This window comes from Podarcis vaucheri, assembly GCF_965113315.1.
Source record: "Podarcis vaucheri genome assembly, chromosome: 1".
Taxonomy (NCBI): Eukaryota; Metazoa; Chordata; class Lepidosauria; order Squamata; family Lacertidae; genus Podarcis; species Podarcis vaucheri.
In genome coordinates, this window is record NC_138759.1 from 71,218,004 (window position 1) to 71,241,009 (window position 23,006).

Here is a 23,006-nt window from a genome sequence, read left to right on the forward strand (position 1 = left end):
AAGAGATTCTGTTGGATAAAGCATAATACCATAGCCAGTGAGGTGGTGTTAACAGAAGCCAAAATTGTCATTCATTGTATCAATAATTTTAGTTCTCTTGCAGTCTTGTGCAAGTTTACTCATAAATACTAAGTCCCATGATGTTCAATGGATATGTAGCAGGGAAGGGAAGCTTTGGCTCTCCAGATGTTAAAAAAGGTAAGGTAAAGGACCCCTAACAGTTAAGTCCAGTCACTAACAACTCTGGGGTTGCGGCGCTCATTTCACTTTATTGGCAGAGGGAGCTGATGTTTGTACGCAGACAGTTTTTTTCCGGGCCAGCATGACTAAGCCGCTTCTGGTGAAACCAGAGCAGTGCACGGAAATGCTGTTTACCTTCCCACCAGAGCGGTACCTATTTATCTACTTGCACTTTGACGTGCTTTCAAATTGCTAGGTTGGCAGGAGCTGGGACCGAACAACGGGAGCTCGACTTTACCCCTGGAGGCACATATTTGAATTAGTACATGAAGAGCAACTTTGGTCTTTCCCATTCATACCAGCAGATGTCCCCTTTTATGTTTGTCCTCATCTTCTAATTTGTTGCTTCTCTTGTGCCAATTAAGTGCTGACAGGGCATGAGCACAGACAGCTGTATGCACACCTGGTTGTTGCTTTTAAAAATAAAATTCCCTGCCTATGAAGTGTGCAAAAGTACACAAGAGGCATTTGTAAATTCTCAGGATGCACTTTGGCACTTTTCTGGTTTTGTGCGAATTTGAGGGAGGGAGGGAGAGAGAGAGAGCGCACATTTTGCATGGGGATCCTGATTCTGGCCCCCATGCAAGTTGGTGGAACATGCATAAGCCTATTACACCCTCGTTCTGCCCTCTTCTGGGTCCTAAAGGCCCCACGCATCAGCAGTCACACATCAATTGGATGTGCACAAAATGGTCATCATCTGTATATATGGTGGTCAGCAAAGCTGGAAATAGTTATGAGCACAGCCAGAAAAGAAATGAAAGTATTGAGGAAGCGGGCATGGAAAGGGAAGTATCATAAAGGGGCAAATGATCTGCCTACTCAAAAACCCACTGAAACAAGTCATCAATGACCCTGAGCAGTTTGGAACCTGACCTACCCCCAATTTATTGGATTATCCCCATATCAGGTAAACCCAAATCTACAAAGGGAAAAACATTGAGATTGTGTTGTTTGAGTTAACTTCATGCAGAATACACAAATTAACTGGGGATGCAGACAGCTGCAAACACAATAAAATCCCATGTAGACAAGCCCATGGTTAGGTGAGCCTCAATTTTTCTTGGGTTCTCTGCAAAGGCACGTGGCTCTCCATTTCATTAATTAAATGGTTAATCAGAATCACCAGCTTCTTGACTCAGTGACACCCCACCCTGGGCCAGCCTCTTATTTTGAAGGATGGGCTGTCCTGCAATGCTCCTTGAACTAGTCTCTCATAATCACAAGTAGCATTCTGCGTCTGGTGCAATCCACCCTAGAAAGGGCACTTTTCAGGTCAGGAAAAGAATGGAGCACAGAAGGTGGGTCTGGCTTTGTGGTAGAATCAGCTCCACAGGGAAGCTGCCCTTTTTTAAAGTCACATTTGAATAGAAGAACGATATGTAGCAAGGAAACAGGACCTGGAATAAATAAGCACAAAGCACATTTCCTAGAAAAATGTGTTTAAGTACAGGTTGTAATCTTATGTGTGGTCTGACCTTTAAAGTTAGAGCACCCATGGTGGATGAAGAAAATAATCTAACTGACCAAGGAAGAGTACAATAATTGCACAATAAATTACCTATATGTTAGGAAGGATTCTTCCTAAGAGGACAAGCTGCCCCAATCCCACAAGGAATGAAAAAAGCTTAGGTTATGTTGTTTCTTCTTGCCAAAGCAACAAAAGGAGCTAAACAAAAATGCAAACTATTTTAATTGATCCCGCCTGGCTCCCTGGGGGACGATGTGTTCCTCGGCTTGCAGACAACAGAACCAAGGAAGTTGTCCCATATTCATCTGCCGATTGTCTACTCAGAAACGTGGAATGCACCGAGCACTAGCAAAAATGAGATCAGAGATTGGCTTGGAAGCATCTGAAGACAAATGCCTGCAAACTGGAGTCTCATACAGTAGTGCAGAGGCCAGGGAATCTCATTTTACTGTGGATTAGCTCTTTAAATCAATTGCTTTTCTTTTTCTTTATGAAGTGTTAGCTATGTGTATGTCATTGTGCATGCATTAGAAAAACCAGAAGAAAACTAATGCACGTGAGGGCTCCCAAGATGATGGAAGGAGGCCAAAGGAACAGGAATGAAGAAAATAACAAATCAATTATTATTTCCCAAGTATTTGCACATGCTCAAAGATGAATACTTTTACACCAAGTTAGAGCAGCTGTAATGGACATTCTAGAACGGGCTGCACAACCAGTGATCCAAGCATGGATTGTGAGGTGTTTAGCAATCCCCACTTCCATGTTTGCAGTCCTAGGCAGGCAGCAAAAAGCAGACAGTTTATCATACCCCTTGTATGCCACAACCTATGCAAGTATATTCTATAGAGCAGGGGTGGCTTTCCAGATGTTGTTGAATTCCAGCTTCCATCATCCCTGCCTATTAGCCATGCTGGCTGGCGCTAATGGGAGTTGGAGTGCAGTTACTTTTAATTATTTATATAGTTAAATACAATAATCAAGTACTAGGTTGTTAAAAATACTAGTGCTTAACAGAAAGATGTAGTTCAATAAAACTATACCGTTACTATTAATAACTACCCTCCTATCCTATACAATCTACTGCTAGTATGCCCTGCTATCCTATACAATGGAAGATGCACTCTTCCATTGTCTCCTGAGACAGACGGGTGCCAATTACAGTAACTTTTCCTATATATATTCCAATAGTTAAATAGCCTCACTCTGTCTAACAGTAGGACCAATGCTGCCAACCAAGTCCAGCCTTTATTTGCAGAAAATGATCTAACTGGGAATTAGCATCCTCAAACATTTTGCAAACCTGTAATAAGGGATTGGTCCCTACTAAAGACTGGAAAGCCAAACTCAAGCAAAGCTTGAAACACAGAGGAAGTGAGAAAGGAAGCTTGTGGGTATTTGTTTCTTCTCCCTCTCCCTCCACCCCACTACAGCCAAGAAATAAAGAGAACTAGCTTTAGCCAGGTTGTGTTACTGAAGGCTCACCCAGACTTCTTTTCATGCCCCCTCTCTAAGCACAGGTCTGTGGAAAACCCAAATTGCCGTTTGTTCCATTTCAGTGTTAAGGAGCAGGGGAAATGCCAGGAAAGAGCACTCAGACATGGCACTTTAAAGTGCAGGCCTGTGCCTAGAATGTAGGGCAAAAGGTACGTGTGGATGAGCCCTGGATCACCACACCCCCTACACACACACACACACACACACACACACATTAAACAGAGCAAATTAATACAGAGATTAGTGCCTCTGAGGGTACAAAAAGTGCTTTCTCCTAATGAGGGTGTGCGCACCCCCTATTCCTTGAGTCCTGACGAGTCGGTTCGTAGTAACTAGCAAAGTTAAGATGGTAATTCCCTACCTCAGATGCTTCAGAGATTATTGGAATGGCATCTTGTTCCTCATGTTGCTGCTTGAGGCCAATGAGCAATATAAAAGCCAGGAGTTCTGTGAAACTTAAATGCAAAATGTGGACTCCTGTCCAATCAGCAGCCACACTGTCTTCCCCAGGAGGAGATAAGAGGAGTACTCACTCTTTTCTGCCGAGTCGTCCTTCCCCAAGAGCAGGTAACAGGAGCAATATATTCACATGAAGAGCAGAATAACTCACTGTCCACCAGCAGTAGCTGGGAACAATTCCTTACATCCTGCTAGGAACTGACTGACGCTTAACCATGGCCAATGGCTTTTCATGCCTGCATATGTGATCACTGTACATAGCATGGCTGATGGCCAGGGAGTGAACATCACTGGGTCCCATTGTACATGCATGCATTGGAAAATGTCTCCAATTTATGGGATGTTCATGCACTTGCTGAAAGTGCATTTTCCCACTCTCTTCTTTGGGCGAGGAACTGCTTTCTTCCCAGATGTGCAGCTTGATGCTTATTGAATAAGGGACCAGAAGTAGCATTTATGAACATGAATAGCTTGCATTGTGGAGAAAACAGCTACACATGCAACATGGCTCTAAATGTGTTCATTTAGAAGCATGTTCAGGATTTAAGCATGGGGATTGAATAGACCAATACATTTTATCTGTACAGCAGCTGGCACATTGGTGTGTTAAATAAATATTAAGTAGTTATAATTGGGATGAATGTATACTCTGTGTTCCCTTCATCTACTTGGAATCCAGAATATTTCTTTTCTATGGCTCTAGAACCAGGGGAGATGTTGCTTTCTGCATTCATTTCACACATGGAAGTTTTTTGTTCTCCAGCCTGAGCCTTGTTTTAAGCAGTTAATCATAATCATTTTTCCTGTTTTGTTTGTTTAGCTACAGGATGTTTAAGATTCCTTTCTTCTTTTGCTCTTTCTGCAGCTGCTCTTATTGCTTTGCCTGTGTCTCTGCTGTCTTGCAGTAGCTTTCTAGGCATTTCACAACAGGATGAAGATCAACCCCCCCCCCCAAATAAAGATTTTTGTTGTTTAGTTGTTTAGTCATGTCCGACTCTTTGTGACCCCATGGATCAGAGCACGCCAGGCACTCCTGTCTTCCACTGCCTCCCGCAGTTTGGTCAAACTCATTTTAGTAGCTTCAAGAACACTGTCCAACCATCTCGTCCTCTGTCGTCCCCTTCTTCTTGTGCCCTCCATCTTTCCCAACATCAGGGTCTTTTCTAGGGAGTCTTCTCATGAGGTGGCCAAAGTATTGGAGCCTCAGCTTCACGATCTGTCCTTCCAGTGAGCACTCAGGGCTGATTTCCTTCAGAATGGAGAGGTTTGATCTTCTTGCAGTCCATGGGACTCTCAAGAGTCTCCTCCAGCACCATAATTCAAAAGCATCAATTCTTCGGCGATCAGCCTTCTTTATGGTCCAGCTCTCACTTCCATACATCACTACTGGGAAAACCATAGCTTTAACTATATGGACCTTTGTTGGCAAGGTGATGTCTCTGCTTTTTAAGATGCTGTCTAGGTTTGTCATTGCTTTTCTCCCAAGAAGCAGGTGGAAATGAAGATTAGAAAATGGCAAAACAATGAGGGCGGAATCACAATAAACTAGATTCATTTCTGAGATTGGAAGTCCTCTCTTGACTCTTCTTTTTTTTAATTGGGTTTTATAAACAAGAATAATGTTATACAAACAAGTTTACCAAGTTTTCTCATGTCATTTGTATGTCAGAAAGACAGCATAATAAATGTGGAAAAATATCTACATCATATGTTTTATTATTAGTGGCCAGTGTATAAGCTCTTGGTTTATGGTCCAGCAGCTCTATAAGGCTACCTATCAAAGTGTTAAGCTGAACCATTTCCTTAAGAAATGACCAAGCACAAAACTGGACATTCAGCAAAGACCCAGATTCAGGAACCCAGATTGCTACAAACAGCCTAAAAAAAATAGAGGGGGAGGACATACTTTGGAGGGAAAAGCAGAAAGTGTGTCCTGCTCTGCTTCCCCCACCCTTGCTTTACAGGATATGTTTCAGATGTCACAGACAGACCAGTTTCAGGCAATTGACGAATAACCAGTCATCTCTCAACCAAATGTGGTCTGGACCAACTAGCCAATTGGCTTTTCCTGGAATGAAAAAACAGTAATGCTCTCTTTTTTTTGCCAGGGTCGGGAGAGAGATACAAACCTTTGGCAGCATAAAAATGTACCCTGCTCTGCCTCCTTCCATACATGTTTTTTTCCACCTGATAGCAGATAGTAAAATGGTACTGACGCCTTTTTGTGTTGAAGCTGTGCAAACACATACACATGTGCTACAAAAAACAAACAAGGGAGCACAGCAACCAGAGTGCCATCAGAAAACAGCATGGAGGATGAATTTGAAACAAGCATAGCAAATATTCTTTGTCTAATATTTTAGATTATTCCAGTGCTATTTTTCTAACATCTCCCTTTTTCTCTTATAATGGCAATGGTGCCCACCTGAGAAGTGCCAGAAATGAGTTCCAGCGAGTCCCTGCTGGGGAAAAAAGCCCTTGATTAATTCATGAAACAGGTAAATGTAAATATGCATCGGTATGAGACCATGTAAAAGGTCCTTTCTGACCAAAAGGTGGCAGTGTTGCTCTCCCCTCTAACTCTAGGCCAGGGGGAATGTAAAAATGTCACTATCTAGTTATAGAAATATACTTTTCAGACCTACAATAAGGGTAATATGACTTTTTCATGCAATCAGCATTATACTTTTTAAAATCTGGGCATGATTTGAGTTCAAAAGTGGCAGTAGAAAAATATCCTAGTCAACACATACAAGCCACTATGCAATTTATCATTTACTGTCTGCTGCTATTTGCCAACTCCCCTAAAACTGGCTTTTGGGGGGGGTTGGTATTTATGTATTTATGGAATTTGTTGTGTGGCATTCTGCAAGAGAATGGCTTACTGAAGAATGATTCAGTTGAAACAATATTTTCTCTAATTAGGAAGAAGAACATGTTGGCTTTTGCAGTAATTACTGTGCATTCTTTATCAATTATTCCTTGGAAAATCAGATTGTGACCACTTTACCCTGAAACAATATTTGCAAAGTAGGATGAATCAGGGTGTTGAATCATGATCTAAAACATCTCTTGTATGATCTAAAACATCTTTTGGATAAATCACAAGACTTGCTCAAGGTGACAAAAACAACAGAAATGGCATCATGACATTTACAAAAATGAGAAAGCCCTGATTTCCAAATACCTAATCCTATGCAAACTTTCTAAAGTTAGCAAGGCAAAGTTCAACAGAGAAGTAGGGCTTATTTTTAGTCCCTGTCAAATGCTGAAGGTTACAGTTTCACACAATCCCCAACCAGCTTTGGCCTTTCCTTCTAATCCAGAATTATCTCCACCTAGAATGTTTCCCTTCATTTGTATAGTCTTGGTTGCCTCCCTTTAAGCCCTAGTTTCCTGTTTATTAGCTGCCTACCATGCAAAAGCAGCAGAGAATCTGGAAGCAGCAATCCCTGTGCTCACTTATTGCCATGTGAATGGATGCTTTGAATATATCATTCCACATGGCTTTTCAAGACATGTCTGTGTGTCATGCCAACAAGCACCAGCCTCTGAAATAGTGCAATCATGTTGTCAAGATGTGCCATATGATGGTTGAGCACACACAGGGTCCTCCTATGCCACTCTGCCCCTGAACTCCCCCACAACCCCCCATGCAAGTTCTCATAGCTGAGCCAAGATAAGCCGCTTGACTTTCCAAAGATGGCTGACCTCTCATCAACACATCAGCCATCTTTGTCCCTCGGCATAGGAATGATTTTTACTACATCACCTTATCTGGAAAGGTTTTGCATTACTTGGGTCTATGCTGGCTTTTCTCTCCCCCCCCCAAAAAAAACAACAACTGTACTGCTTCTGGGCTCTTCCTAGAAGTTTGAGAGCTTTTCTATACATGCATTATGCAGAAAGAAAGGGTACAATTCTCAGCTCCATCACCATACTCCAGGTAAGGAGGTCATATTTTCTATAATAAACAAGGGAGTGGTTTGTTACAGAACTTTCTATCACGTGCTATATGGAAGAAGTGTGTGTGATTGTTTGAACGTGTTTGCAAGGGTGAAAATTAGAAAATGTGACATCCACCTTCAGTCTGAAGTTGTACTGGCCATATTTGTACCTCCTTCTTCCATGTAATGTGTAGTAGACCAGATGTGTGGCTCTCTTAGGTGCCAGAGGTTCTTTCCGTTTGTAGACTCTGTGCTTGTTGCTTAATTCATAGCACGTTTTAGCCACTGCTGACACCATGTCACTTTAAATAGTCTGGCTTTTTTAGATGTTTTAATTCTACTGTCTCTGCCTCTATAAACATGATTGTTTCCTCCTGATGAAATCAAGTGCCTCTCAGACAGGAAGTGTTCCCATTCCACTATGGGTTCATTGTGACCTCTCTTTGCAGCCTATTTTCCAAGTCATCAAAACAACTTTAAAAGGTGCATTTGAAACAAGTTTCTTTTAAACTTTTCCCAAAGCACAGTTCTCTGTAAAATCTGCATGTGGGTATGCTGACAGTTGGTGACTGTGGTGGGCTGATGAACACAACCAGTTCGCCCAATAGAAAAGAATGCTGACCTTCCCCCCCCCCAAAAAAATAGTCAAAATGTAATGCTATTAATTGGCCTTAAATCTGGCTATATATACACTCTGAAAGAGGTACGGTAATACCCCTGCTGAATCATTATTGTATTTATGAGGATGAGGAACCGAACCCTTGCCTTACCTCCTTTGTGTGCCAAGGCAGAATTTTTATATACAAGGCCAGTAGTAATAAATACGTTATTATTTTTCAAAAAAGAAACTCTGTAATAATACAGCTGTTGGGGAAGGTGATCACAATGATGATGTTTGTGACACGGCCAATGTGTTTAGTAGCTGGAGTTTATATAGGGAAGGAGGAGTCACCTATCATCACATCATTTATCAGGCTGTTTATTGCCTTGGGTGACACATGTGCTTGTTTAGTTAGCGCTGGTGTGCAGCCTAGATTATTTCTTTGGCTCTGGCTCTAGAGCAGAAAAAGCAAAATGTCTCAATTTTCAAAATAACCATATGGAGTAACTAAGGCCCAGGTGTATGTGTTTACACACACCCATACATATATGTGTGTATTTTAAGTCCTATTTCCCTTGTTTTATTGCTTTTCTTTATCTTTCTAATGTTCATAGGTGTTTACTACAGCAATGTACAGAGAGATGCACAGTTGCTTTTTTTATTGATTAGCTCTTTTGTGAGGGTTACCTTATCCCACACTTCCTTCAACTACAAGGTAATCTAGAATCAAGGGTGGCGCTGTGCTCTAAACCACTGAGTCCCTTGGGCTTGCTGATATGAAGGTCGGCAGTCTGAATCCGTGCGATGGGGTGAGCTTCCGTTGCCAACCTAGCAGTTCAAAAGCACACCAGTGGAAGTAGATAAATAGGTACCCCTGCGGTGGGAAGGTAAATAGAGTTTCTGTACGCTCTGGCTTCCGTCACGGTGTTCCGTTGCACCATAAGTGGTATAGCTGGTACACCTTAAGTGGTATACCATAAGTGGTATAGCCGTTGCACCATAGGTGGTATAGCTGGTATACCATAAGTGGTATACCATAAGTGGTATAGCTGGAAAGAAAGGGTACAATTCTGTCTGTGGACAAACGCTGGCTCCCTCAGCTTGAAGCGAGATGAGCACCATACCCCATAGATGCCTTTGACTGGACTTAACCGTCCAGGGGTCAATTACCTTTACCTTTTACCTTACTTTTACCTAATATGGAATCATAGAATTGTGGAGTTGGAAGGGACCCCAAAGGAATCACAGCTAAAGAATCCCAGAGAGGAGACTATCCAACCTCTGTTTAACCTTGCACCCACCCACATACATGAAGGTAAGTTCACCACCTTCTACTATCAAACAGCTCTTACCACCAGAAACCTCTTCCTAATGCTTAGTCAGAATCTCGTTTCTTGTTGGTTGAATCCATTGGTTCATTGTTTTTTTTGCTAACAGCAAAAAACAATCTTGCCCCATCTTCCATGGGAAAGCCCTTAAGATATTTTAAGATGGCTATAATTTCACCTCTCAGTCTTCTCCAGACTATACAGACCCAACTCCCTTAACCAGGAGCAACACATTTCCCCAGAACTGTCATATGGTTTTGTATGAAGGTAATAAATGCCACTTAAGAGTGCTGCTGTTTGAGTAATGGGCAATAAGAAATCTCTTCCACATTCATTTGCATAGGAAATAAAAGGATGCTATACCGTGTCAAACTTGTCTCTTCTGGAAGTTCCTTGTATAACTCTTCTATGATAGCTAAGTCTTTCTGCTAAGGCCACATCCCACACAGCATTAAACCAGAGCCATGGGTCTTTCTGATTGATTTTTCCATTGCTGGGCTATCACCAGGCATGCTGCAGTCAGGAAAAAAAACAACCATTAATACTTTAAAATCCTTAAGACAACTTGAGGTAAAGTCCAGTGTGAGGAGTGTTAATGCTGGATTAGGCTGCAGGGGTTGTTTAGTGGTAATAGAAATAGCCGTGAAAACATTGATCCAAATTTTTTGTACAATAATACATTCCAACTATACATGCATATCACATCCAGTCTTCCCACAGCTTTTTCAACACAGAACTTTAGCTAGTCTTATTGATGTCCAGTAGCACTGAAAAAAATTGAATCAACTAAAAACAAATAAAATATGCTAGGTGACTGGTATAGTAATTAGCAATATATTTTGTTCCCTGACAGCAAACACATTTTTCCTGATTTACTAAACTGCATAGAATGCTTTGATTTCCTTGGTTCTGTCTTTACCGGAACATCAGTAATCATAACTTTTCTTCTGTAAGGTACTAAATAGTGGCAAATCCTTACAATTCCTATGTAGCTGTCATTTTAAGTACACTCACTTGAGAGTCCCAAATGAACGCAGTAGGGCTTACTTTAGAGGAAATCTGCATAGGATTGGGCCTTGCATTTTGTAGGTCCCTGGCAATTTTCACAGAGCATTTGTCACCTTTCCCTGAAATATATTTTTGTCTGAAAGAATATGCTAAAAGGGTGGGGAACCTTTTTGGCCAGGTGTATGTCCCCACCCCTTATATTCAATACCAGAACTACATATCCTCTTGAAGTGAAAAATGGCATCCAGCTACTTGTGTGTCTGCAAGGCATCACCACAAATGGTGGGTGGGGCAGATTTGGGAAGTAACTCTACCCTGGATCATCTGTTCATGGCATTAAGGGATTTTCAATGAACAAATCTAGCTCTACCAAAAGCCAGATCTGAAGAGAGATTTTGTGTGTGTGTGTTTTCCAACCCAGAATCTCTGAGGGCACTTAGTGGAGAGGCAGAAGCAACAGCAAAACATGTAGATTATAAAATACTGCTGTCCTGACCCAGCAAGGGCAGAAGTTCAGATTCCCAGGATTTATACCAGGCCTGGCCAATCCATAGGCTACACACAGCCTGCCAATTGCAGTGAGTGATCTTGCATACCCCTATTTCACTCTGCGCCTGAAGATGACTCTGAGGTCTGAGAGCACAGTCCCAGGAAGTTGTCACTACGCTATATCCCAGCCTCCAGCATGCTATGGAGTCTCACCCCAGAGTTCCCATGTTAGTTTCAGCAGTGAAGGAGCAGCAGTTTGACAGGAAGAAATTAAGCAGGCACTGCTTTTCCTGGCATGCACATAAATTGAGGGAGAAACCTTCACCTGCTTAATTTCTGTGTGTCAGGCTGCTGTTATAAAGGCATAGCTGCAGAGCCAGTAAAAAAAAGTTGGCAACCCCATATGGGATGAAGGGGAGGAGGGTGAAATGCACAAGCCAAAGCCTGGGAGTGTCTGACAAAGGGTGCCTGAAATTAAACAGATCTGGGAAATTCCATCCCTTGACGTCCCACAAAGGAAAAACAAAAAAACAAAATAAAATACAAAGATCATATCATAATTAAACTGGTAAAAGGGGAGCAAAGAGCAATTCTGCTGGAGTTTGCCACTTTAGTTGGTATTTTTGGAACATATTAGGAGCACTTCCACGTTGGTGTTGTACTGTATTGTCTTCTGGGGAAAAAATACAAAATGGAGCAGGGGTATTTGTGACATACTAAGTGGTATTGAGTTCAAGTTGCATCAAGCAATAGGAAACAACAATAGGAAAAGAACATTTTGGGGCTTTTCAGTTTACAGAATAAAAGGAGGTAAAACCAGGGCATGATAGTAGTTTAACAAATGATTCATGGTGTGGGGAAAGTGGGTAGAAAACCATTTTTCTTCCTCTCTCACAATACTAGGAGTGGTAGTCAACTAAATTCTACTCAGAGCAGACCCATTTAAATCAATGAACCTAAATTAGTCATGCCCATTAACCTGAATGGGTCCACTCTGGGTAGGATTCATGGTGAGTACCACCCTAGGACTCCAGGCCTTGCAGCTGAAAGATTGAGAATGCTGCAGTTTAGTCACAGAGCATCTGCTTTGTATGCAGATTTCCCCAGGTTCAGTCATCTGCAGGTATGACTGGGAGGGTCCCCTGCCTGAAACCCTGGACAGGCACAGCCGGTCAGTGCAGACAATACTGAGTTAGACAGATGGACCAATGGCCTGGCTCAGTATAAGGCAGCGTAACATGTTCCTAATGTTGGAAGATTCAGGATACACGAAAGGAAGTACTTTTCCATCGAAGGACTCCACCAAGCACTATTTAAAATATTGGAAGAACATTACAAGCACTTTCTCTATTCTTGGCCAGGAGAGTATGTGTGACTTTTATAATCCATATTAGTCATGAGCTTGAAACTTTGATTTGAAACTTTCCTCATTATCCAGATTCTAGAATAAAAAAAATATTTGGGCCCTAATCCAGAGGACTGCAGGAACAGTGGACGGCTTCATGGGTGCTCAGCGCATGTGGAGAAACAGTGCAGATCGCAGAGTGTCAAGATGAAAAGGGATCCCTGAAGCATAAACCACGGAGCAATGCAGCTCATCTCTGCTGGGTCTTGCCCCCATGAAGCAGTTGCCGAGATTGAAGATCCTCGCCTCCTCAAAGCTGCCTAGGTCCTCTCCTCTCCAGGGTTTTTTCTAAGCAGTCTGAGACTGCACCTGCACAAAGCTAACTTTGCAGACTCTTCATGCCTCTCCTGGTTCTGGGAGACAAAGGGACAGAGGAGCTTGTTGCAGCAGGAGAGGGAGGCACCTATGCCTCTTCCCCAGCTGAACTCATCTCTTCCTCTTAGCCTCCCTTTTCTCTTGCACCAGCCAGTGTAGCGTAGTGGTTAAGAGCGGTAGTCTCGTAATCTGGTGAACCGGGTTCGCGTCTCTGCTCCTCCACATGCAGCTACTGGGTGACCTTGGGCTAGTCACACTTCTTTGAAGTCTCTCAGCCTCACTCACCTCACAGAGTGTTTGTTGTGCGGGAGGAAGGGAAAGGAGAATGTTAGCCGCTTTGAGACCCCTTAGGGATATCAAATCCAAACTCTTCTTCTTCTTCTTCTTCTTCTTCTTCTTCTTCTTCTTCTTGATTCTAGATTTCTCTCTGCCACAGACTCTCTGAGCTCACTAAATCCTGTTACCTCTTCAGCTTTTGACACCTCATCCTCCCAGTCTTCTTCCTCTTCTCCCTGTGACCACTCATCTTTCTCCCACCAACAATCCCTGGGCTCTGAGCCTTCGTCCAACCAGTCCATGGCTCCATACCCTTCTGAATCCCTCTAACGAGCCAATCATGATGTTGATAAATCCTCCAGAGATTAGGGAAACCATACCTTTACAATTTATAGCCCCTTCTTTGTATGGATGTCATTGTGTTCATTTAATGTATATTATTGCAAACTCAATAAAAATAGATCTGTGCTTTCAGTTATAAGGTACTGAACTGCTCCAAAACGGCATCCAGAAGACTGAATGGAGGAAGAGGTTGCAGTTCAGATCCTATGTGAGATCTTACGGGGCAGTCACAATCATGAGTAACCAACTCATCACAATGAGTAATCCACAGTGTGCTAAAACATTGTCAACTAGCATTGCTAGTTGTGATGCGTTTTCAGTCTAAAAAATTATCTGAGGATTGTATGAGTTTAAACTTGAAGTCCATGCTTCATTTTCCCCCAAGAGCCACCAATACGGCTCTTCTATCACTACATATAATATTCTGCACTGCCCCATCCACCTCCAGTGAGAGAGCATGCCAAATACCGCAACATGCAAGTACTGCTTTATAAGCAATATTTGCTTTATTATACTGTATCTGCTTAACTTCTGGGAGAGTTACAACTGCTGGAGATGGTATAGAGCAGCCTCAGAGAGGTGAACACTGAAACATGGTATATCACTGCCCTACCTTAAGAGATCCCATGGCAAATGCACCCACTCCTTATATTAAAGGAGCCTGTGAAAGGCACCATACCCATCACAAGGCCATCTTAAGAAACAAGAGGCTCCTGGAGGTTTCCCCATTTTCTTTTCCTTCATTAAAACAGTGTATGCATTGGGACAACCCAAAACAGAGGAGAGCTGGAATTCGTTCTTGGCTTCGTCAGGGCTGAATGCTCAAGAGAGCAACTGCGAAGCATTCCCTGCTGTCAGGCCGAGTGTGCACATCGTCCAGAGCATTATTGGGGTCAGCAGAACTGCTCTCAGCATGAAAGAGGAAGCCTCCACGTGGCAGCATCTTGCGTCACTGCAGGGCCTGCTTGTCCAATTGCACATTCCAGTGTACGGCTGGCTGGTGGTGGTACACATAGGACTCTGGAGTTCTAATTAGTCTCACTGTGTTTGTCATCAATAATTCCATGTCAAGCCATGATGACATCTGTTTTACAAAGCCAAACTACACACACACAATATAGCATATATTATAACTCATTCTACATTTTGGGACCTGTCAACAGTTTTGGAGGAAGAGTTTAGCAGTTTTACATCAGGGATAACAACTAAATGTTGGCACTGACCCCCAAATAGATGCAATAGATGTTGTTGATTTTAACCAGATATTATATGTATCAGTTGGCCACAGTATTAGGAAGCGTCCTTGGCAGTTTATAGCAGCAAGACAATGACGCTAGTGGTAATCTGCCAAAAACTGTTTTCTAGCTCTTCTTCTTATCTGGTAAATCAGTTAATGCTTTCAGCGTTTGCTTGTGATATTCAAGTTTATACTAGTTTGGTTACGTGCAAGCTCATCCACTTCATTCCACATGTGTTCTTGATCCCCATATGAAATGTACATCTGATCCAACAACCTTTTTATTGTGCTATGGCTACCAAAGCTACTCGGGAGGACTGGCATCAGGATTCAGCGTTCTCAGGCACCTGCCAGGACTCCCAACCCAGCTGGAGGGTTGACTTGCAATGGCCTAGAACCCCTTGGTCCTCCTCTATGCGGTTGCTCCCTGTCACCCACATTCTTCAAGCAAGCAGAAAGAGGATGACAATAACTCACAGGGACCTATGCATACCTGTCTCTGAGGGGTCCAGAGGTAAACAAATGGGCAGGGGCAACAGCAGTGAGCTGGAGGAGGGCCTACTGAGAGCATCTTGTCCAAGTGCCCCCCCCCAAAAGTCCTGGAACCAAGCCCTGCCACTTTGACACTGTAGAGAAAAGGTGAGGAAACTGTGGCCCTCCAGATGTTGTTGGTCTCCAAACTCCCATCAATTTGAGCCAGCGTGACCAAGGATCATGAGTGATGGGGGCTGTACTCCAGCAAGATCTGAGGAGCCACAAGCTCCCCATCCCTGATGCAGAACCTGTATCTTTTCCATGGTTCTGAGGGCCCTTCTGTCCAGAGACCCCCTCAAGGGGTTTCCTTAAGAACTGAGGGAAGGAAATGCAGCCCTCCTTTCTTCCACAACATACCTAACAAGGAAATCCAGCTGCTTCTGCAAAAGAGCAATAACAACTGCTGTTCCTTTCCCTCTTGTCCTTTGCTATCACTGCAGCCTGCCTTCATCTCACAGTGGAGCTTGGTCCCAGAAGGAGAAGTGAAGACAGGAGGAAGTGAAGCAGATACACCTACCTATGCTCCACCTCTGGGCCCAATCCCAATGGTGACATGGCAGCAGGTGGCAAGCAGATAGTGGCACTGGCAAGGATCAGCAGCCTACTACCATCTGGAAGGACCACAGGTCTGTGGAAGAACACATACTTTGTATAAGAAGAGGTCCCCAGGTCCAATCCCTAGCATGTTCAGATAGGACTGGGAAAGACCCCTGCCTAGAACCTTGGAAAGAAGCTGCCAGTCAGTGAAGACAATCCTGAACTAGATGGACTAATGGTCTGGCTTTGTATAAGGCAATTTTCTATGTTCCATGACGGTGCCTGGGATCAGAGGCTAAGGTCAGGCAGCAGCACTTGGTCCTCCAGTGCCAAGACCCTAGTAGTATCCACATTCTCTGGGCATGAACCAGACTTGCAATGAAGTTGTGGGACCTTTGAGGGGCACCAGGCAATGCTGCCAGCCACATCTTACATGTGCTGAAATTTCAGCAGTAGCAAGTGGTGCCCTTTCTAATTCCAGAGTTCATTCTAGGCCAAGCATTAATAGCTAGATTCAGGTAGTCCAGTCAGCAGCTGCCCCCTGTCAGTATCTGCTCTCCCCACTGTCCAGGTGCTTGCCCCTCCTGATCATTGATGCCAAGTCTGTGAATGAGCATCACCCAGCTGTTTTGCCACTGGGTTCACATTCCAGCCAAGAACGATTTCTATACTGAGACTGAGGCCACATTAACACCATGCATCTAAAGCACTAAGCCACCACTTTAAACAGTCATGGTTTCTGCCAAAGAATTCTGGCAGCTGACGTATGTCAAGGGTGCTGATAGTTGTTAGGAGACCCCCATTCCTCTCCCAAAGCTACATTTCCCAGAGTGATTTAACAACTCAATTTAACTCTCTTCACAGGGAACTCTGGCAAATGTAGCCCTTTGAAGAAACTAGGGATCTAAATATCCTACATTCCTAAAACATTTGGACTTTAAATAAATTAAGCAGCACCATTTTTCAACATTTGACAGAACATACATACATATATAATTTTATTTATATCCCACCTTCCTATAGTTCAAACCAGGCTCAAGGCTGCTTATGACATGAAAAAATACATAACTACAACATAACAAAATTAGACATAAACAATGAATAAAACATAAAAATACACAATCAAACTCAACAATTTCCACATAAATCACAACAAGATCTATAATAAAGATGCAAAAACCAACAGCAACAACTGCCCCACAAACAACACCCCAGCCCAATAGTCTGTTCAGCAGCCTCAGCTTTTGGAGCTGGAGTCAGGCAGGGCCCCACCCTCCCAGGCCAGGCAGCAAAAGGCCTGCAAGGCAGAGATCAGGTCTTCCAGGACTCACAGACAATATATGGTCTCACAGCCAACACAAGTCATGAAGTAAACTAGTGGAGACCAGCAAACACAACAAAGGTATCTGTGGTGGAGGCAAGGTTGTGGTGAATAAAGGTGAAACGACTGATCAACAAAGTGACCCTACATCGTTCACTAGAGCAGGGAGGAGGAACCTGTGGTGCTAGATGTTGTTGCACTCCAATTCCCAACACTGATCAGCCAGCATGGCCAAGGTCAGGGACGATGGAAGTTGTAGTCCGGCAAGCTTCCCACCCCTGCACTACAGACTGCCCAGCCCCTTTTCTCCAGGATCTGTTTTCTAGTGTAATGGCTATGGATGGGACATTGAAGCTCCTTGACACCCATTTGATTCACCCACCTTGAAGTGCTGCTTTCCAGTCTGATGCCAAGCAAACTCACTCATTCCGCTCTTTTGAACTCAACATTACTAGGCAGCTCAAGGCTCACATAAATGAGTTTTCATTGCTAAAGAATGGTTGTTGTAAGAAGAGAAGTTTAGGAATGCAAAGAACATTGTATCAGAGACTACCAGATGTGAAATACTGCCGCCCCCCTCTAAGCAGCATGTTTTCAAAACCTTAAACGCGATCTTGTGAGGGTACCTCCTGATTACCTTAATTCTAACTGCCGCGTTTTTCAGTCTCAGACTCATGCATTTTGAGAACACATGGTTGTCAACACCAAGGATTAGTATGTTGAAAGGAAACTTAGACCATGTCTTGAAATCATTCTGTTTCTCAGCCAGAATTCAATTTTCCCCTCCATTGTCTGTTTCTCTCTTGGAATTACCTCAAGCCACTTGTTTTGCATTATACTGCATGATGTGCAATGTAAATAAAGAGCTTGTTTGTGACTACCAGAGAATTCCAAGATTCAGCCTTATCTTTCACTCCAGACGTTTATCCTTAGATGACTTTTCTCCTTTCCTCTCTGCACTTCAGCATGTGAGGAAGGATAGGGCAAAGACCGTCTTTACACTGACACAGCATTTAATCCTTATACACATTTTCCACTATCCCATTTAGGGCGAACTGTTTAACAACAGTGTGGTACAGTGGGAAAAAGAGGTAATTTTATTCTAGGCTGCATCAACATCATTTGTTGTTGTTGTTTAGTCGTGTCCGACTCTTCGTGACCCCATGGACTAGAGCACACCAGGCACTCCTGTCTTCCACTGCCTCCTGCAGTTTGGTCAAACTCATTTTAGTAGCTTCGAGAACACTGTCCAACCATCTCATCCTCTGTTGTCCCCTTATCCTTGTGCCCTCAATCTTTCCCAACATCAGGCTCTTTTCCAGGGAGTCTTCTCTTCTCATGAGGTGGCCAAAGTATTGGAGCCTCAGCTTCAGGATCTGTCCTTCCAATGAGCACACAGGACTGATTTCCTTCAGAATAGAGAGGTTTGATCTTCTTGCAGTCCATGGGACTCTCAAGAGTCTCCTCCAGCACCATAATTCAAAAGCATCCATTCTTCGGCAATCAGCCTTCTTTATGGTACAGCTTTCACTTCTATACATCACTACTGGGAAAACCATAGCTTTAACTATACGGACCTTTGTTGGCAAGGTGATGTCTCTGCTTTTTAAGATGCTGTCTAGGTTTGTCATTGCTTTTCTCCCAAGAAGCAGGCGTCTTTTAATTTCGTGGCTACTGTCACCATCTGCAGTGATCATGGAGCCCAAGGAAGTAAAATCTCTCACTGCTTCCATTTCTTCCCCTTGTATTTGCCAGGAGGTGATGGGCCCAGTAGCTATGATCTTCGTGTGTTTTTTATGTTGAGCTTCAGACCATATTTTGTGCTCTCCTCTTTCACCCTCATTAAAAGGTTCTTTAATTCCTCCTCACTTTCTGCCATCAAGGTTGTGTCATCTGCATATCTGAGGTTGTTGATATTTCTTCCGGCAATCTTAATTCCGTTTTGGGATTCATCCAGTCCAGCCTTTTGCATGATGAATTCTGCATATAAGTTAAATAAGCATGGAGACAATATACAGCCTTGTCGTACTCCTTTCCCAATTTTGAACCAATCAGTTGTTCCATATCCAGTTCTAACTGTAGCTTCTTGTCCCACATAGAGATTTCTCAGGAGACAGATGAGGTGATCAGGCACTCCCATTTCTTTAAGAACATCAACATCATGGTGCCCTGATAAAGGGAAGTAATAGTATGGCTCTATTCTGCCTTGATCATATCTAGTTCTGAGCATCACAATTTAAGAAGGATATTGACAACCTGGAATGTGTGTAAAGGAGGATAACCAAGATGATAAAGGGCGTTATGAGGAACAATTGTGTGAACTAGGTATGCTGAAAATAGAGACTAAAAGTAGATATGATAACCTTATTCAAATATCTAAAGCACTTTCCCATGGAAGATGCAGCAAGATTGTTTTCTCCTGCTCCACAGGCTAGGACCTGAAACACTGAATTCAAATTACTAGAAAGGAGACAGTGGAACAAGCTCCCACAAGAGATGTGGTGGCGGACTCTCCTTCCTTGGAGTTTATGAAGAAGAGGTTAGAAGGCCTTCTGTCCTTTATGATCTAGTTGAGATTCCTGCATTACAGGGAGTTAGATGACTCTCAAGGTCCCTTCCAACTCTATGATGATTCTCTGATCTAAAGTTTAAGTAGGGAATATATTTTCTTGCAGTTAATTATTTTTGTCCTGGCCCTTAATTCCATGGTTTAGTACTTTACAATATATCAGAATTTTACTATTAATTATGTTGGGAAATGACTGAGGACACAATCTTAACCCCACTTACCTATGAGTAGGCGCCACTGAATTCAGTATTCTGAGGAGACATGTTTAGGATTGCACTGTAAGTTGTTTCCATGTACTGTTTTATAGTACTCTCTCTGACCTCTGTAGTTCTTCTTATCATTATAATTTGTCTAGTTAACTTAACAAATTCATCTCACATGATTTTTTGTGTTCTTACTTTTTTGACATATTGATGTGTGGATTTGCTTATTCCCCATAAAAATTAAAATGGCAATTAACATATGTCTGGGTGGATCCCTCAGTGACAATAAAGCTTAAAATAAAAAGAATGTGATATGCAAACTTCAAAACAACTGAAATGAAAGAGACTTCAGTTTACTGATTGTTTATGGTGCCATTTAAATATTATTTTCTGTTGTACAAAGACTGCTTATCATGGGGGAGCTGGGGAGTGGGGTAGGAAAGGCTGACATCGCTGTCAGCCTCAGCCAGTCACAGTGGCTGGTGGGATTGTCGGCCAAACAAAATAAAATTCAAATGGGCCTATCATGGCCCTCGAGTGGGGGCTGTGCTCTGGCGACAGACCTGGTGGAGCCAGTCCTCACTCAGGTCCACTGCCATAGCATAAAAGCCAGCTGCGCTGCAAGTATGTGGCACAGTTGGAATCAGATGTCCCACCTTCCCACTCTGTATACTGTTGGCTCTGCCAAGAGGTAGGTAGGCAGTGCATGTGTATGGCCAGGCTGTGGAATTAATCGGTCTAATTTTGGGGTCAGGGAGGAAGTTGCCTGCAGACCAATTGACCCTGTCTGGGATGGAGGGGTGTGCCTTGAACACAACAACTTTCACAACTTTTATTGGGGAAAGGGTATTGAGTTGGAACCTTAGTCTAAGCTGTGGGTGCCCCACCCCCTGATCCAGAATCAAATTCAGGGTACCTGGTAAAGGGGTCCAAGGGTAGGGTTCTGTCCAAAAGCCCATACAGGGGCTAATGGGCCATATAACACCCCCAAATGACTTGGTGGAATTGTCCTATTTGATTTGCATCACAGAGGGATCTTTAAATCCATGATCAATACTGAGGTAGTTATCAGCCAGTGACCAGGTTGGCTGATTCAGGATATATACTGAATGTCTATGCCAAAGCCGACTTACATATCAATACTGTTGTGACTATTTCGATCCCAAGCCAGTGTCATGTCATTTCTTGCTCCTTCTACATCTCTAATCACCTCCTGGATGACCCCCAGCTTGCTGCACATGGGAATCAATCACATGGCTCTTTCTCACAGGGAAAGGGGGAATTCCTTTTGTATTCCAATTTTGTAGGAAAGACACACACAACCAGCCCCCAGCGGAATCTTGGGGTCACAAAGGAAGATCTTGCAGCCATGTGTGAGCAGCTCATGTATAAGCAGTTTCCATGAGGCCAGGAGAAAGTGAATCATAAGTAGAAAAGAAGTAAGTCAATAATGTCTGGCAAAACAGGAGGTTCCTTTCATCTCAAGTTAAATGACTGTATATGTTAAGCACCGTTTTGTTTTATTTAATATTTGTGTGCCACTTTTCAAGTAACAAAGCTAAGTTCAAAGTTGTTCACAACAGTAACAGGTCATCCACATTTTATAAATATCAAACACATATTACATTCAATAATTTAATTGATGGCTCACCAGACAAATTGATGAACACCTGTCAAGCGTGGTAGCCCAGAAGGGGGCTCAATAAATTAATCTGTTTCTGCAGTCCGCCTGGAATGACAAAAAGGAAGGAACAAGAAGGAAGAGCTGTCAAGCACACAATATGTAGCTTGTGGGTTGCATGATGTGGCTTACTGAGTTGCAAGTTTTACAGGTCTAATGTAAACAATAGCAGGGTTGTTTAGCCAGGTAGCCATATTCTTCTGCCCACAGACACAAAAATCAGCTTGAACTGGGTTATTTGGAGCAAAATGGCTAGCTAGAGGAGAAATACCTAAGCATACACACACACTCTTATTCTTTATCTTTGACTTGCAGTTGATCAAGACTGCTGAGTTTTTTAAAAAATGGGGGAAACGAACAGGCAACTGGTGCTTAAGCTTGTCCCTTGGGATAAGTTCTTATTGAAAAAGAAGCTTATCCTTATCTCTCTCTCCCCTCCCCCCCCCCACACTCCCTAAACATATGTCAGGGTAGCCTACAATTTTTTGCTCTGGCATCTAATTTTCTAGGTGCAGCAATGGTACTCAATCATGTGAGTTCTCCTCTGCAGTTTGGAGTGGCACAGCCCAGACACAGGTTTATTACCTCGACAAGAAATAGGACTGGTCACTGCTAACCTTGGTTGGACTAGGACCAGTATGCTTGAAATATAGTCCTCCTTCCTTGCTCTGAGGTCAGATTAAGAATGGAATGCTGCAACACTACATATGGGCATTCAACAGATACTCCACTTTTTCCATGACCCACTGCAGGTCAAAGGAGAACGGAATATGGAAAAGCAGTATCCTTTGAGGCATTTGAGAAAAGTCATATAATCATTCCTCCGCTTGGTCTTAGGCTTTTGGCACAATCTTATAAAATTAATTCAGACAATCCAGTGTTTATTCTCTTGAAGTTAGGATGGCAGTGTTTCCCTACCTAAGGGAAAGAAACATTCCTCAGCCTCCACATCATACTTTGTAGTTATAGTGAATGGTTTCTACGATAGGACATTTTGTAGGTGAAGATGGAATACATCACGGCGAAATTTTTCAAGGTAAAACTTTTGGAGCCAATCATATTCCAGTCGCTTAGTGTTGAAATGTATGGACTTGAATTAAATGAATTAAAAAATGAAATTGGATTCTGAACTTTACCTAGGGGTCGCTTTGGGATGGTTGCTAGACAGAAAATAATATCTTGGCTTTCTGGCAGCCCAGCTGTGAGGGAGAGTGCACTATTCATCAGAATGCAATTTGTCCAAGAAAGTACGTTCCAAGTCCTAATCAATTAAGATGAAGTCTTACTGGACAATGTTCAGGCAGGCTACTCAAGAAAACTAAACCCACAAATCTCGGTGGAAAAGACACAAGATAAGCTTAGCTTACACTGGAATGTTTGCATCTATAACGCGAACAGCTTGCGTGACACAGGATAGCATGTTTTAAGCTACAGAAGGAATGCCCCTCCTTCCTCAGAGAGAAGCACTCAAAAGCAAACGCACAGCAGCTAGTTTGCTACCTGAAACAAAATTTTGTTAAGATCTCTGGACATGCTGGTTTCTATA

At 42.9% G+C, this 23,006-nt stretch overlaps 1 long non-coding RNA gene across 38 annotated transcripts in view; it reads right to left on the reverse strand.

Moving 5' to 3' along the window:
• The window catches only part of LOC309516744, a 116,288-nt gene that overhangs the window by 89,547 nt on the left and 3,735 nt on the right, over nucleotides 1-23,006 (reverse strand). For 14 of the 38 annotated variants that reach the window (XR_014212998.1, XR_014213016.1, XR_014213017.1 and 11 more), the window contains exons 2-3: nucleotides 21,431-21,508; nucleotides 9,907-10,056 (exon numbers count right to left, since the gene is read on the reverse strand). This is a non-coding gene — a long non-coding RNA (uncharacterized lncRNA). Of the gene's footprint in view, nucleotides 1-9,906; nucleotides 10,057-15,666; nucleotides 15,778-19,797; nucleotides 19,828-21,430; nucleotides 21,509-22,596; nucleotides 22,673-23,006 lie in introns of those variants that run through there. The other 24 variants (XR_014212997.1, XR_014213013.1, XR_014213014.1 and 21 more) reach the window with 5 other exon arrangements.